The sequence below is a fragment of the Dromaius novaehollandiae genome, chromosome 8 (genome assembly GCF_036370855.1).
Source record: "Dromaius novaehollandiae isolate bDroNov1 chromosome 8, bDroNov1.hap1, whole genome shotgun sequence".
Lineage (NCBI taxonomy): Eukaryota > Metazoa > Chordata > Aves > Casuariiformes > Dromaiidae > Dromaius > Dromaius novaehollandiae.
Genome location: NC_088105.1, coordinates 41,014,896 through 41,028,217, shown reverse-complemented (window position 1 = coordinate 41,028,217; position 13,322 = coordinate 41,014,896). Strand labels below are relative to the sequence as shown.

The 13,322-nt window shown below is 53.1% G+C and overlaps 1 long non-coding RNA gene across 10 annotated transcripts in view; it reads left to right on the top strand.

The window, feature by feature from the left end:
- Window positions 1–134: 134 nt before the first annotated feature.
- Window positions 135–13,322, top strand: part of LOC112982240 (uncharacterized) — a 36,637-nt gene continuing 23,449 nt past the window's right edge. For 7 of the 10 annotated variants that reach the window (XR_010390287.1, XR_010390291.1, XR_010390293.1 and 4 more), the window contains exons 1-7: window positions 135–1,181; window positions 5,143–5,357; window positions 6,007–6,150; window positions 6,496–6,605; window positions 9,194–9,458; window positions 11,143–11,497; window positions 11,812–11,887. This is a non-coding gene — a long non-coding RNA (uncharacterized LOC112982240). Of the gene's footprint in view, window positions 1,182–5,142; window positions 5,358–6,006; window positions 6,151–6,495; window positions 6,606–8,635; window positions 8,788–9,193; window positions 9,459–11,142; window positions 11,498–11,811; window positions 11,888–13,322 lie in introns of those variants that run through there. The other 3 variants (XR_010390288.1, XR_010390290.1, XR_003258932.2) reach the window with 3 other exon arrangements.

The window sequence follows — 13,322 nt, the reverse complement described above, 5'->3', positions numbered from 1 at the left end:
TGTTGGCTGGAGGCCGGGCCCCGGTTGTCCAGGGCTGGGCAAGGAGGCTGGACGCCATCTCGGCCCCGGGTGCCCAGGGCTGGGCGAGGAGGCTGGACGCCATCTCGGCCCCCAAGCCTGGCACCTCGGCGCTGGCAGGAGCGGCGTTCCCGGTGCGGCTCTGCACAAACTCCCCAAAGCAGGTGCTTTGCCGGAGGAAATCAACGTGCACCTTTACGATGAGGAGAGGGTGTGATATCCCTGTTACCAGGATGCTGCCCCGTCGTGGAGATCAGGCAACTGAGCGTGGGGAAACAGCTAAAAATGGAAGCAATCCTGCCAAAGCGAAGCAGTGCGTACAGCCCGGTTCATGGCACCTTGGGCTCCCGGTGTAACCGACCACGGCTCAGCCAGGGAGAGCGCAGCGACTGTGCGTCGCTGTGACAGCTGCCGCCTCGCCTGGAGTACGAGTGTTTGGCCGGAGCACCGGTCTTTCCGTGCACCACCCACCACTTCAAAAACTTGCTTTCCCGAGGAAAAGAGACTGGAGACAAAGCAGTGGCTCTGACGTGGTTGCTCAGCACTGCGGTGCAAAGTGCACGGCAGATAAATCACCCCGGAGCGCTCGTCACAGCGCACCAGCATGCATCTCCTCCCTCGCCCTCTTCCCAGGCGCCCGGTCTCCTCCCGAAACGCCCATTTGTTAAATGATTGGTGCAGGAAATGCTGATTCATGCAGCAGGGACGAGAAAACTTTGCACCTGGCCCGCGATGGGGAGGGAGCGTCCGAAGGTAGAGCTCGCCAGGGCCGGCTTGGCCCTCAGCCGCGTGCTTGGGGTGACGCCGACCCGCTTCTGGAAACGTAAAAAGCTGAAATACAGAGGCATGCCCCCACGGATGTGCCTGGACCTGCACTTTGAGGGAAGAGCTCGCTTGGCTGAACGTGCTCACCTGCTCTTGCTCTGCGGTTTTCAGGAGGAGACCGAGCAGCCGCGGCGCCTTAGCTCTTGTGTCACACCATGCGCAACACCTATTCCGAGCGGACACATCATCCCAAAGTTCCCACATTAACTTTTTTTTTTTTTCCCTAGGATAGGCTAAGCCCAAGCTCTCTGGCTGGCGGCCAGCAAAGCGCTAAGCGACACGATGTTTGCCTGCTCCTGCTTCGGCGCGGCGCCTTCGTTTTCCGCCATTTCCGTTGGGTGAGTCAGCGTAAATCAGGGAGTTGCTGATTTATGGTGATACCTGGGAGATAACAGCTTCGAGCAGGAGCGGTACCCTGGGACAGCGGTCATGGCAATGCCACCAGGTGATGTTCAGGTTGCAGCCAGGTGCGCCCTTACTGCACAAGTCACGGGTCTTGCTCTGGCTCTCTAGTCTGCAATGGAAAGCAGGATTTGTCTGGGAAAATTGCATGTCTTTCTGTATCAGAGTGTTTCAAAAGTGTTCAAGCACTGTCATCTGTTAGGCCTTCACAGATCACAAGATTAGCTTCAAATTCACAATTAAGATGAAGTTTTCGTTTTTCCTTCAAGCATGAAGATTGCACCCTTATTATTCCCCTTTAAACGGAAGCCAAGATGCTCGGGAAATAACCTCACTAGCTCTTTAAAACCTAAGCACAAAATATTGTGCAATATCTAGTACAGTCTTTAGCGTTGGCAATAGTGAAAGCAAACAGTATTTTGACTTGTGGTTTTTCAATAGGAATGCGATAAAGTAGTCCCTTGGCTTAGTGTTATTAAACGAGCATTTTGCAGTGTATAATAGTATAGCTGTGGCTGAATTTATAAAGTGCCAAGAGCAAACTGAGGGAGGCGGGTGGGAACTACGTACCGCAGATAGCATCTGTCCTGAGTTGCACAATCTGACCTCACCCACAGCCTTGGAGACAGTCTGAGCGCCCGGGGTACGCAAGCGCTGAGGTTAACGTCCTGCGCGTGTTATCAGCCTTCCAGGAACCTGGGAGTCTTCCCTCAGCTTTTCTTTATTTTAGAACAAGCTCCGACTTTCACGTCTGCAGGGTATCTTGGGACGCGTTTGCTGATCTGTACGCGGTGTGACGTCTTTTGTTGGTTTTGAGTGACCTGCTTTTCCTGCATGAGAAAAGTCAGAAGCTCCATGAGACCTTTTCACCGGAGGGTCTGGGTGAAAGCCAGATCCCTGCCCGGAAAATGGAGGTTACCCCTGGGCGTCTGCCTCGCAGGATGTACTGCTGCTGCTTGTAGTAGTCTGGACATTTTGCTGATTATCAGTGTTTTACCCACAGGGGTAAATAAGGCCACAGAGTCTTAAAATACCTGCTTTGTTTATAGTAAACACTGTAGTTTCACTTCCAGCCTCGCCGCGAAGGAGAGGTGACATGGCATATTGAGAAACAGCGCAGGCTTCACAAGCTCCCGTCCCAAACTCTCGCACCAGGGCTGCACCGTGGAGGTGCTGCCCCGGGCAGCAAGAGGCAAAGGGCAGATCAAAACGAGTGACGTCTGCTTTTCAGAAAGGTGTGTTACTTTGCTAATGCTGCTGTAGGACCAAGTACTGGAGCTTTTGGGGCTGGAAAAACCCGTTGCTCACAAGTGTATTTTTTCTGAAGGCAGAGCTCTGTCCGCGCTGTCGTAGGCGGGCAGCGCTGCAGAGGCGGAGGGACAGCCCAGGATGGCAGCGCATGGCCATGCAGGTGGATGGTTTGTGCGCCGTTTGGTTGGTTTATGGGGCAATATGAACTCGGTGACGGATATTCTTTCTGGATGTAAGTAGTGCAGCAGTGTAGCTCTGGAGCGTGGCTGAGTCACAGGCATTACAGCTTGTGTTATTGCTTGTAAGAAATACCTTTCTTGGCAGTGGTCTGAAGCCTGTAACAGTCTGAAGTCACCGAGCTGTCCTGATCTAATGCGGTGGTGGCTAGGACGAAGGCACTTTATCGCAGTCGCCAGCGTGCCAGGCGGTGCTGAGGTGGTTATCAGGCTGCCTGGGGTGAGGTCCCTGCCCGAGAGCGTGCGTGTGTGCGCTGACCTGCAGCACGCTGCTTCGCTGGCGGCAGCCCCCCTCTACAAGTCACCCGCGGTTGCTTCCCGTCGCAGTTATCTCTGACGGGGGCAGTCGTAGCGGGCTCCTCTCAACCCTTCCACGGTGAAGCAACATTTTATTAGGTGCTCAGGCTTCTTCCTCTAATGCTGACTTACCGAAAACTTGGGTATTTCAGAGCCCTGCAGAGGAAACCTGTCCCCTCCTGTGGGCTGCCGCCGCCGGGCGAGCTGGCTTTTAATGGGCAGACAGCACCTTCGCACGATGCAGTCACCCTCAGCAGGATTTCCAGCGCAGGATTTAACTTGGGGCTTCTCTTTGAACTTGCTTTTGCTGCCATATGGCCCAGCTCAGCCTGTAAGACCTCCAGGGGAGCGCTCCTTATAATCAAAGCTGTGTCAAAGACCGTGCTTGGTCAGCTGTTGCGTCCAGCGGCAGCCCTGCTCCTTCTGGAGGGCCCGAATCCGTTGTGCAATTGCAGAAGCGCTTGCCCAATCTGAGGTGTAAAGCGGCACAGTCCCGCCGACTTCCCCGCACCAGCGCTCGTTACGTACGCTGAAGATGTGACCCTTTGCAGTCACATCCTTGTACAGAGTCCCTTGCGCGGAGATTTTGGCAGCATGTGCTTTAAAGGTTTGTTTGCGTTGACATTTTTCTTCTGCTCGTAAATGGCAGTATCAGTTTTCCAAGATAATGTTTGTTTAAGTGTACAGTGTGCTTGTGAAACGGTCTGACTGTAAAGCAGAAAGTGGAGTGGTGCAGAGAGCCGTTCTGCACGCTGGTCTTGGAATCACTTAATTTAATGTTGGGAAAGTAAGAGCTGGCTATGAAGCTGTTTCTCACAGCATAGCGTAGAGGGTGAGGTAAGCAGATATTCAGTTGCTTTGGACAGCACAACGAAAGCTTCCAAAGTCTGCACGTTTCCTTCGTTCAGCTCTCCCTGCCTGTCGTCCTGTCGTTTCAGAAATGATGAGACATGACATGACCTAACAGAATGTATTGCATCAGGAGAAAGGGGAAAAGCCTCTTCTGCCTCAGGTAGGGGGGTGGCAGATGGTAAGACCACAGCAGAACAGGTGGAGCCATTGTTTGACGACCATCTGAATTAAGTTCGGTTAATTTGCTGTATCTCTATTAGCGACTAAAATCTCAGACTTCATTGCAAGATATCAGATTATATCTCGCAGACAGTCTGTCAGTGCAGCTCCATCTGTGGTTGTTCGCAGAGCTAAATCTGTCTTGAAGTTAACTGAAAAACAGCTGAAACCTGTTTTCTCTCTTGTAGATATCAGTAGCTCCCTGAAGCCAAGATATTAATGACTTCAGGCAATGCTGTAAAACTCTCTGTTTTCCCAGAAGTTTTCTAGTCCGAGGGCAGTTTTTCTTACTTCTCTTTTGACAGATAAACAGCAGAGATGTCTGAGAAGTGCACAGATCCCTCCTCCTACCTTGCAGGGAGAGGAAACTTTGGTATTGATTTCCAAAACAGATTTGGCCAAAGCAGTGAAGCAGATGCAAACCCCTGACCTCTTTTGAGTGCGTCCATGGCGAGGATGGTTGCTTGTCCAGTCACTTTCCATCACAGATCAAATATTTGCCAGCTTCGTGCATCTCCCCTTGGAGAAGAGGGAATGCGTCTGGATGCACTGTATCTGTCGTCTGGAAAAAGCCACTGCTGCCATTTCTTTGACTGCATAGAAAAACACATGTCAAGCACACAGATCAGTTGATTGATTTGTGAGCAAAGTTACTGAAAAGGAGTAACAATGCTCCTCCGCTGCCTTTGCTTGTATGAAAACTTGTGTTCTGTGTTATGCCTATGTATAAAATAAAGCTAGAGTGTAAATACCTCAGCAGGAAATATGCGATATGCCTTCTGCTGCTGCATCTGACTGAGCAAAAGTGTTTGGGTAAAGCCATTTTCTGTTTGAAAATATTTGGTTGCCAAACTAAAAGACACAATTTTTGTCTATATTTTGAACACATTTTTAACATTGTGCTTCAAAAAAGTTGAGCAGTTTTGTTTCAGTAAGGTCACTGTGCTTTGTTTCAGCTTTGTTTTTTCAACTTTATTTTTGGTGAAGCTGAAAGCAAGCGTTGAATTTAGACCAAAGGGGCTGTTTTTCTCTGTTGTTTCAGGAAGCCAACCTGTCTGCTCGCGATACCCGGGAGCCCTGACCTCTCCCTCCGGATGGCTGTGCAGAGTTTGTCCCTGCAGCCTCACGGACAGCCGAGTCAGGATCCAGCACAACGGCGGGGAAAGAAGCTTTTGGTGCAGAAGATGTGGATGAGAGACTGGAGGTGTGAACTTCCCGAAGCACCTCCATCGCGACTGGCCTTGCCGCGCTTCCCGGGTGAGACACGGACGACATCTGCCCCAAGTCCGGGTGATGCCACGGAGTCTCCTGCCTTTGGGGCAGTTGCAGGGCTCAGCCCAGCTGGAGAGCACGCACTGAGCTTCCCTTGGGGAAACCACCTTGCTAGCCACGGTGCCCCCCTTTCTTCTCCTTGGAGAAACCGTGTCCCCCTTTCTTCTCCTGGTGCCCAGCCAGCCTGACTGCTGTGGGTGATCCCTGCCCCTCCTTGGGCTGTGCTCAATACGGAATTAACTGCTTTGCCTGGTGGCACTCAGGCTGAAGGGGCAGAAGGCACCAGTGGGGATAGACAGGAGGGTTGGAGGGGAGAGATCGTTTTAATGGCTTGTTTTGCCCATTTTCCAAGCCATGGCTATGCTTGCTATGTAAAATTTACTTCCCTTCACAAAATATTTCAATCAAGTTGCTTGGATAACCTGGAAGTACACATTCTGGAAATGGGAAGCACGGGAATTTGGACTTGTCAAGCTTCTCTTTCTCCTGACACCGGACGGGCACCCCTGCATGTGGCAGATCTGATCTGCTCCATCATGCAGTGGGACAAGTCACTGGATCCTGTCTCTGCACAGGGCGATGGGAGGACAGGAGAGGCACAATGGTCCTCTGGTTTCATCCATTTCTTTTTCAGAGCTGTCGTGGTGATGTTCTGCCCTGTGAACAGCTTCCAGCTTCCGCAGGGCTGCAGGGAGGAAGCGCAGCAGCGTGGGGCCGGGCCGGCGGCTGGACAGCGGTGGGCCAGGGCAGCGTCCAAACGGCTCCAGACACAGTCCAGGTAACGCTGCCGCGATCCTGAGTGGACCCCAGCGCTATCCGGGTCGGGTTCCCCCTCTGTGCTGTGCTCAGACACTTGGCGCTCGCCAGCGAGCCTGAGATAGATACGGACTCACAGTTGTCCTTTCTTTGATTCCCATCTGGCAGCTGTCATTAAATCTTCCTTTCATCACCTGCCAGAAAGCGTTAAGGGCATTTTGGTCTCATGCAGACCTCTGAACTTTAATCCTTACTTTCATAATTTGCCAGGCTGATGCCTGCAATTCCCTCTGTACGGGTGTCCAAGATAGCCCTGTCAAGAAACTGCAATTAGCCTCAGACGCAGCTGCTCGGCTTTTCTCCACAGACGCCTGTTGAGTTCCCACTGCAAGCAATTCCCCCCGAAAGCCTTCGGCAGGCGGCCTGCAGGAAGCGTCGCTGCCTTTGCTTAACCACGGACGCTCCCGCCGTGGCCAGGTGAGCGATTATTTATTTCATAATAATCGAGTGCTCAAGAACGGTGCCAGGCAGACGGCTCAGGAGCCTTTTGCGTTTTCAGCAGTGTAGGTAGAGCCCTGTGGCAAACACACGCATGGCGGCGGGCTGAGCCTCCCCGGGCTGCCCCGCCGGCGTGACTCAGCCCCGGCCCGGCTGGACAACGCTGCCGAAACACCGATGGTGATAATGAACTGACGTCAGTGGACTCATCCTCACGGCGCTGCGCTGGCGGCAGGCAGCTGAGTCAGGTTTAGGAGCCCACTGCAAGGGACAAAAGCAGGCACTGCCAGACGCAGGTGTGACGTGGCTGCCTGGGCCTGGGCTGGAGCACAAAACCCCTTCTGTTGGCAGCTGTGGGGGGTAGCAAAGCCGGGGAGAGCCGCCGTCCTAAACCGCGTCTGTCCTTTGCCTCACTGCAGGTCGTAGCCAGGCTCCCCTAGATTCGTGCCTGCTATCCGTTTCCTGCCGCGCTCCCACACGCTGTCATCAGTTTTGGACCTTTGTACTCGCCACGGTGTCCTGGGCTCTGTAGCTCTCCCAGTCCTGCTGCGGCGGCCTTGCCTGCACCAGCAGCTGCTAAGTCAGCTGTGTGAAGCCTTTGGTGTGTGTGTGTGGCATATACCAAGTTTATATGTAATTACATGGATTTTTGCACAAGCCTGACTAAATGCATTTTGAAAACACACCTTTCATTAAATAGCTGCAGCTATTTATGTAGGGTAGAGCTTTGACTTATTCAAGTTTCATCTAAGAGGAGTTAAAGGGATACTGACAGCTGAAAACCTAGTCCTTTCAAAGGAAAACTTGAAAGTCAGCACAGGAGCCCAAGTCCCCCTCCACATGTGTGGTTTTTCCGTGACGCATTCCTCTCCGCACAGGCAACTGACAGTCGTCTGTGGGTAGGTTATCCAGGCTGCAGGTCAGCTGCATCTCGGATGCGCTGGCATCCAGGCTGGCCCCGCGCAGAGCCAGCTCGGGTCTGGTCCCGTGCCCAAGATAACAAGGTCTCCTGGAACCAGAGCCCCGAGGAGCAGTTGTGCAAGTGAGTCACTTCAGCGAACATTGCCCTTGAACATGATGTACCGAGACCACGAGCAAATTCTGGTGCTGGGGTTAGACGTGAGCTCTTGACCTCCGTGCTGCGCTCGGGCAAGAGGCCGTGCTCCCGCTAGGGTCACCCCCCACCCAGGGTCGTCCTTTGGGTCTGTGGTCACCACGGAAGCCCACAGTGCTCCTGGGAGCGGGTGTGAAACCCGCGTCGCAGTCCACGTAGGGCTTTGCTGCTGCCAGGTCAGTACGGTCTTCAGCCTCCAGCACTGAAACTTAGGATCCAAAAGGGAGGACTTCCTAATCACATATGTTTTTCATAATAAGTCTCCCATCCAAATATCTATTTGGGTTGTTTGAACCCTGGCCTGTCTTTCGAAAAAGTTTGATTGCAGTTAGAGCCTGCTCAGCTGGCATTGCACAGGACAGTGGGAAGACAGGGCGGCTTCAGAGGCTGTAACATGCACCATATATCCGTGAAGTGCTTATCAGCCTGGAAGCAGCATGAGGCTGCAGCTGGACTGAAACTTGTAGCTAAAAGTGGCAGTCCCGGCTCCCACTGCCCTGCCTGCTCGCGCCTGCTGTGGAGCGCTGCCTGCCTTGTGCCGCAACAGTTGTTCTGAGGTTGTGCAGCGAACTGGATCCGTTCCCTGGCCGGGGTCAGCACGTGGTCACCGCAACTGTTTGTGCTGGCAGAAGGAATGGGGTGGGAGCGAGGAGCAGCTGGGGCCGGCGGAGCGGGCCTCCTCCTCCGGCCGCAGGGCCGAGCGTGCCGGCTTTTGGGGTCTGTGAGCAGTGCCCCAAGAAGGTCCCTCTGTCAGCAAACTGGCCGATAGGTAATCAGAATTTTCTCCAAGGAAATATTTCAGAAAGCAATTTGACGTGATTTGCACTTTGCAATCTTCCTTCCATATACAAAACGAGCACACAGAGAAATGCCGGTTTTGTTGTATTTTCAGGAACACACTTGTGATTTAGTCTTTGTACCATGGAGATGAGCGCATGAATGATGGTGGAAGAGGAATGGATGCAAATTTTAGCTGGAGAATAGTATTTCTCTGAGATTTGAGGAAAAACTGTCCTCACGTTGCACTGGATAATTCTCTGGAGATAGGTAAAATTCTCTCCCAAGTGCCTCTGTGGTGGTATTTTTCTGCTACTTAGTGGCTGAGGTAGCTTGAAGAACATTGTGCTAATACAGATTTACGAGATGCCTACTTGGTGGCCTATGTCTACATTTTAATAGGAGCTATAAATGCCTCATTGAATGAGAATATGCTAAGCCAGCATGAGACGGAAAGGTTTCCTGCACATAAAAGAACAAGTTTAATTTAAGTTTTTGGGAATGAGACCAAAAATCAAATAGTGTCAGTGAGAAGCTGGCTAAACTACGTCCTTGCCAAATAAACAGGAGTAAATGAAGCAGTGTCAGCTTACTTCCTAGTAGTTAACAAAATGCATTGCAGTGGGACGAGGAGCAAACTAAGCAAGTTCCCTGTTTTCTTGATCCCATTATGCAGGAGGAGGCTGACCTTACTTGCAAATGTGATTCTCACAGCTGCTGTGCACGCAGATTATAGGGCCTGTGCACAAAACAGAGCTTGCCTCAAGCAAGGAAGTGTGCTGCAGCCTTCGCTACAGGTACCTGCTAGACACCAATCCCAGTTATCGCCTTGTCTCCCGACTGCTCTAGTTGGAAATGAGTTGAGAAAAGGCAGAGAGAGGGGCTTCAGCCACAGTGCTGCCTGCCAAGAGGATGTTAAACCAACCCTGCATCCGCCTGGGGTGAGCAAATGCTGAAGACGGTTGAAGGTGCTGGGGGACGTGATGGTTGTTTTCCATTCTGAAATGTTTGCTTTGATGGTGTCCTTTCTGTAGATTTTCTCCACTAATAACCTCATCCCGTGGTTACTAATGAGAGATTTACTGGAAGCATGTTTTGAGCCTGTGATCCAGAGTATCCACACTGGCCAGCTGTGACTAAGGGTACAATGTAGGTGCAAGTCGGGGAGAAAAAAGGCCACACACACACACACCCCCCTGCATAAAACTGGCTCCAGGCGTGAGAGCTGGGTGGTCGTTCACTCACAGAGAGCAGCATGTGGGAAGACTGGGTAAGGGCCTTTGCTAAGCCTAGACTTTGTCCCCAGACGTATTGGCCACCGTGCTACAGCCACCACCAAAGGTTGTGTCATTTGCTGCTGAAGAAATTACTGCCACACCCCAGTCTGTGCAGATACTTGTCCAAAGCAAGGGAAAAGAGCTGAGGCTGTGCCACGGAGCGTGTGCCTCTGGTCCTGCTCCTTCTGCAGATACCCCGGGGCAATAGCAGGTAGCTCTTGTCCCAAATCGAGCCTCATGTCATGGCCCAGCTCCTGGAGATCAGTTCTCTCCTTTGGGACAAGGGAGCTATGCCCCGTGTCACGGCCATTCGGCACAGAGCTCCTGCAGCAGACAGGCAGGGGAAGAGGATTATTTGCTGAGACTGCCAGGTAAATAATCCCAAATGCCAGGCAAGTATGAGAAAATCACGACGATTTGCTCACAGCACAGGGAAGTGATTCCTTATTACTCACCCACATCCACAAAATATCCACAAAAACACACTTCTGCCCAGACTGCTGTCTGCCACGACCGCACCCACAGTTTGAGGTCACATCCCATGGGGAAGGTCACTTCTAGTTCTTTGGTTAGCGACAGTTTGTGGAAACTCTAAACTGACCGTGGCACTGTAGGCCTTTATTAAAGGCAGAACATCCTCTGTTTGAAGGTTGCCCCTCTGCCCTACCTGCCTTCTTTCAGCCCCCTTTCCACCTTGGAGATGTGCTCCTTGGCCAAGGCTTTGTCCCGTCCCTCTGTTGCTTGTCTTGCTTTGCTGCTGTGTCAATCTGCCACACGCTGCCGGGAGGGTAGAGTCTTTAGCCTGCTTCCCTGAGCCCCCCGCTTCATCGTGTCGTCGTTATGTGAAGGTCCTGGGTTTAGTCCTTTGGTCCACGTGGCAGAAATGTGCTGCCTGTACCACTGAGCAGCCTCGCTGAGGGGCAAAAATAGCAGAACTCCTTTAGAGGAGCTTTGGGTTCTAGGTTATCATTTTAATTCCCCTTTAAAGCCGTAAGAAAGCAACAGTGGTGATTGCCTCTGGAAAGCAAACGCCAGCTTGCACATTCCCCTGGGTGGCCTGTTGGTCCCACAGCTGTTTTGTTTTCCCAGCGGCACCAGTTCCCCTGTTGCTAAACCAGCACCCCGGGTCAGCGCTGGGCATTGATAACAGTGCCTGCCGCAACCTTGGGTGCAGGAGCACCAGCTCGAGGGACTGTTTTGTGCTGGGCCCCAACGGGTTCCCGCTGCATCGCTTGCTGCAGCTGGAGCAGGAGCAGGAGGCACTGTCAGCGTTTCCCTTTCCTCAGCTTCATCCCTGCAGCCCTTAATGCTTTTTGTTACTTTTTTTTTTTGTCTTTCGCTCTCCTAGGGGTAGGAGGACACCGGGTTCGGAGGGAGCGACGTGGGCACCCAGAGTACCCTGAGGAGGTACCGGGAGCTAAGCAGGCAGCAGGAGATAGCGAGGTGTGTAGGCTGCCCGCAGATAGCTCCCTCGCCATCTGCGCTAGCTTCTCCTGCCCGGCCTTGGTGCAGGCACGCTCGCGATGCCTCCTCAGTGCGTTCCCTGATAACGCCTCGTCACTGAGTCCTCAATGCCACAGCAGCCCACGGCCCCGCTCCCGTGCTTTCTGCTGGCCTCCGCTCTTCAGTCCGCAGCGCCTGGGGATGGCCTTGGCTGTCTGCCTGCCTTCACCTGCAGGAGCTGAGACTGCACGAACAAGAACGTAAGGGTTGTCACTGTTCTCTCTCCAGCCGGATAACTCCCTTTCCCTGCAATTTCAAGCCTACGTGACCAGCTCCTCTCCTGTCCTGCCACAGTGGGGTCCAGGCTCACACTTCTAGGATAGGGCGCTCCTGCTCGGAGACACGACCGCCCTCACCTGCCGCTGGGGAGACAGGAGCAGGGCAGGAGCTGAGATGGGGCCGGGGGAGGCAAAGGCAGCTTGTTGGCAAGCGATATGGAGATTGGGATAGGTTCAAGGTGCAACGGGAGGGTGAGGCCCTCGGCCTTGCTACTAATACTTCTGATGCTTCACAGGCCACCCTGACACAAGGAAAGGTGGTGCTGCTCTGCGTCACCCCAGGCCAGCAAGTGCTTCTCCAGCCAAGGCAAGGTACGTCCTAATGCTGCTGCTGCACAAGGGTCCCGTGGACTTGCTGAGCTCCTGCACAAGGGCAACAACGGACTGGGCCAGAGACGAAACTGCTCTCTTGGGGATGCTGCTTGCTGGTACCAAGGCAAAGTTAAACCAAATAACCCTTGGCATTAGGAAGATTTCAGTGCGTGGTTAGCTTTGCTTTCCTGCTGCACCGTTCACATCAGAAGTAGCCGTGGCTAGCTCCAGGTCCGCATGTCTGTGAGAACTGGTTTTCCCAGAGCCGTGCTAGGTAATTCTGGTGCGATATGCCGAGGTGGTAGAGCGAGTGCACGTCCCTTCCCTGGTGATGAGCAGCACATCTCTGGCCAGAGCCGGGAGAGCAGAGCAAGGGCAGAGCTAGGGGACTGCATGTAATGTGGCCACAAGCAAAAGCAAAGCCACGCAGGGTCAGGAAGGAAGGGTTCTTGCGCTGGTGTGAGTGCTGGGTGCGGCAGAGCTAGCAGCCCCAGCTAACCTGCTGGCAGAGGGCCCGCACCCTGGCCGCACGCCCAAAAGATGACAAAATCACAGGAATAGCAAAGCCAGAAATCAAAAATTGCAGAAGGCAACAGAGGGCAGGGCTCCTCACCTGGGGTGATGCCCACCTGCTTGCGTGCAGAACTGTGGGGCTCTGCAGGAGCACTTCACTCTGAGAGAGAGCTCACGTCTGGGAGCTGCCTCCTCTTCCTCCTCCTCTTATTCCCCCTCTTCCTCCTCTTCCCACAGGGAGGGCTCACACGTGCCCCACAGGAACCTCCATCTCCCCCCCCACAGGATACTCGTCTGCATCCTGACTCAGGCTGCGGTCAAAGTCTCCATAGTCCTTGTAGGTCCACTTCAGAGCCAGGCACTCCTCCAAGACCCTTTGAAGCATTTCCAAGGGAGGGACACAGTAAACCACATCCCTTTGTACGTCGCCAGCAAGGGGCTGTTATATGGAAGTCCCTTTCCCCTCAGATCCTACCCTGACCAGGACCTTTGCCTGCATCCCACGAGATCACGATGAACAAGGCCAGGGGACACCCAAGACTGTCCCTGTGGTCTCCAGCTGGGCTGGCTCAGGCAGGTGATGATAATGCCATGCTGTTGCTTCAGTTGTAGAAAGCTGAGGCAAGGTTTGATGCGGAAATCTGATGCAATGCAAGGTATGAGCTTGGCAGGTACGCTAGTAAAAATGAAGTATGAGACCCCCTGGTCTCCCCAAACATGTGTGAAGGTTTTTAAGCACAGAATGGGAAGGAGCAAGCAGGGATGGATAAAGCCCAAGGAGAGGGTGGCACGGGTGCATGACAGGCAAGACCAGCCTCAGGTCAACCAGATGAGAGCTATCCCCCAAATGCTGGATAAATATAGACTTTGCATTGGGGGTTTATACTGGATCTGTGTTTTGCAAGGTACCTTTTACTGCAGC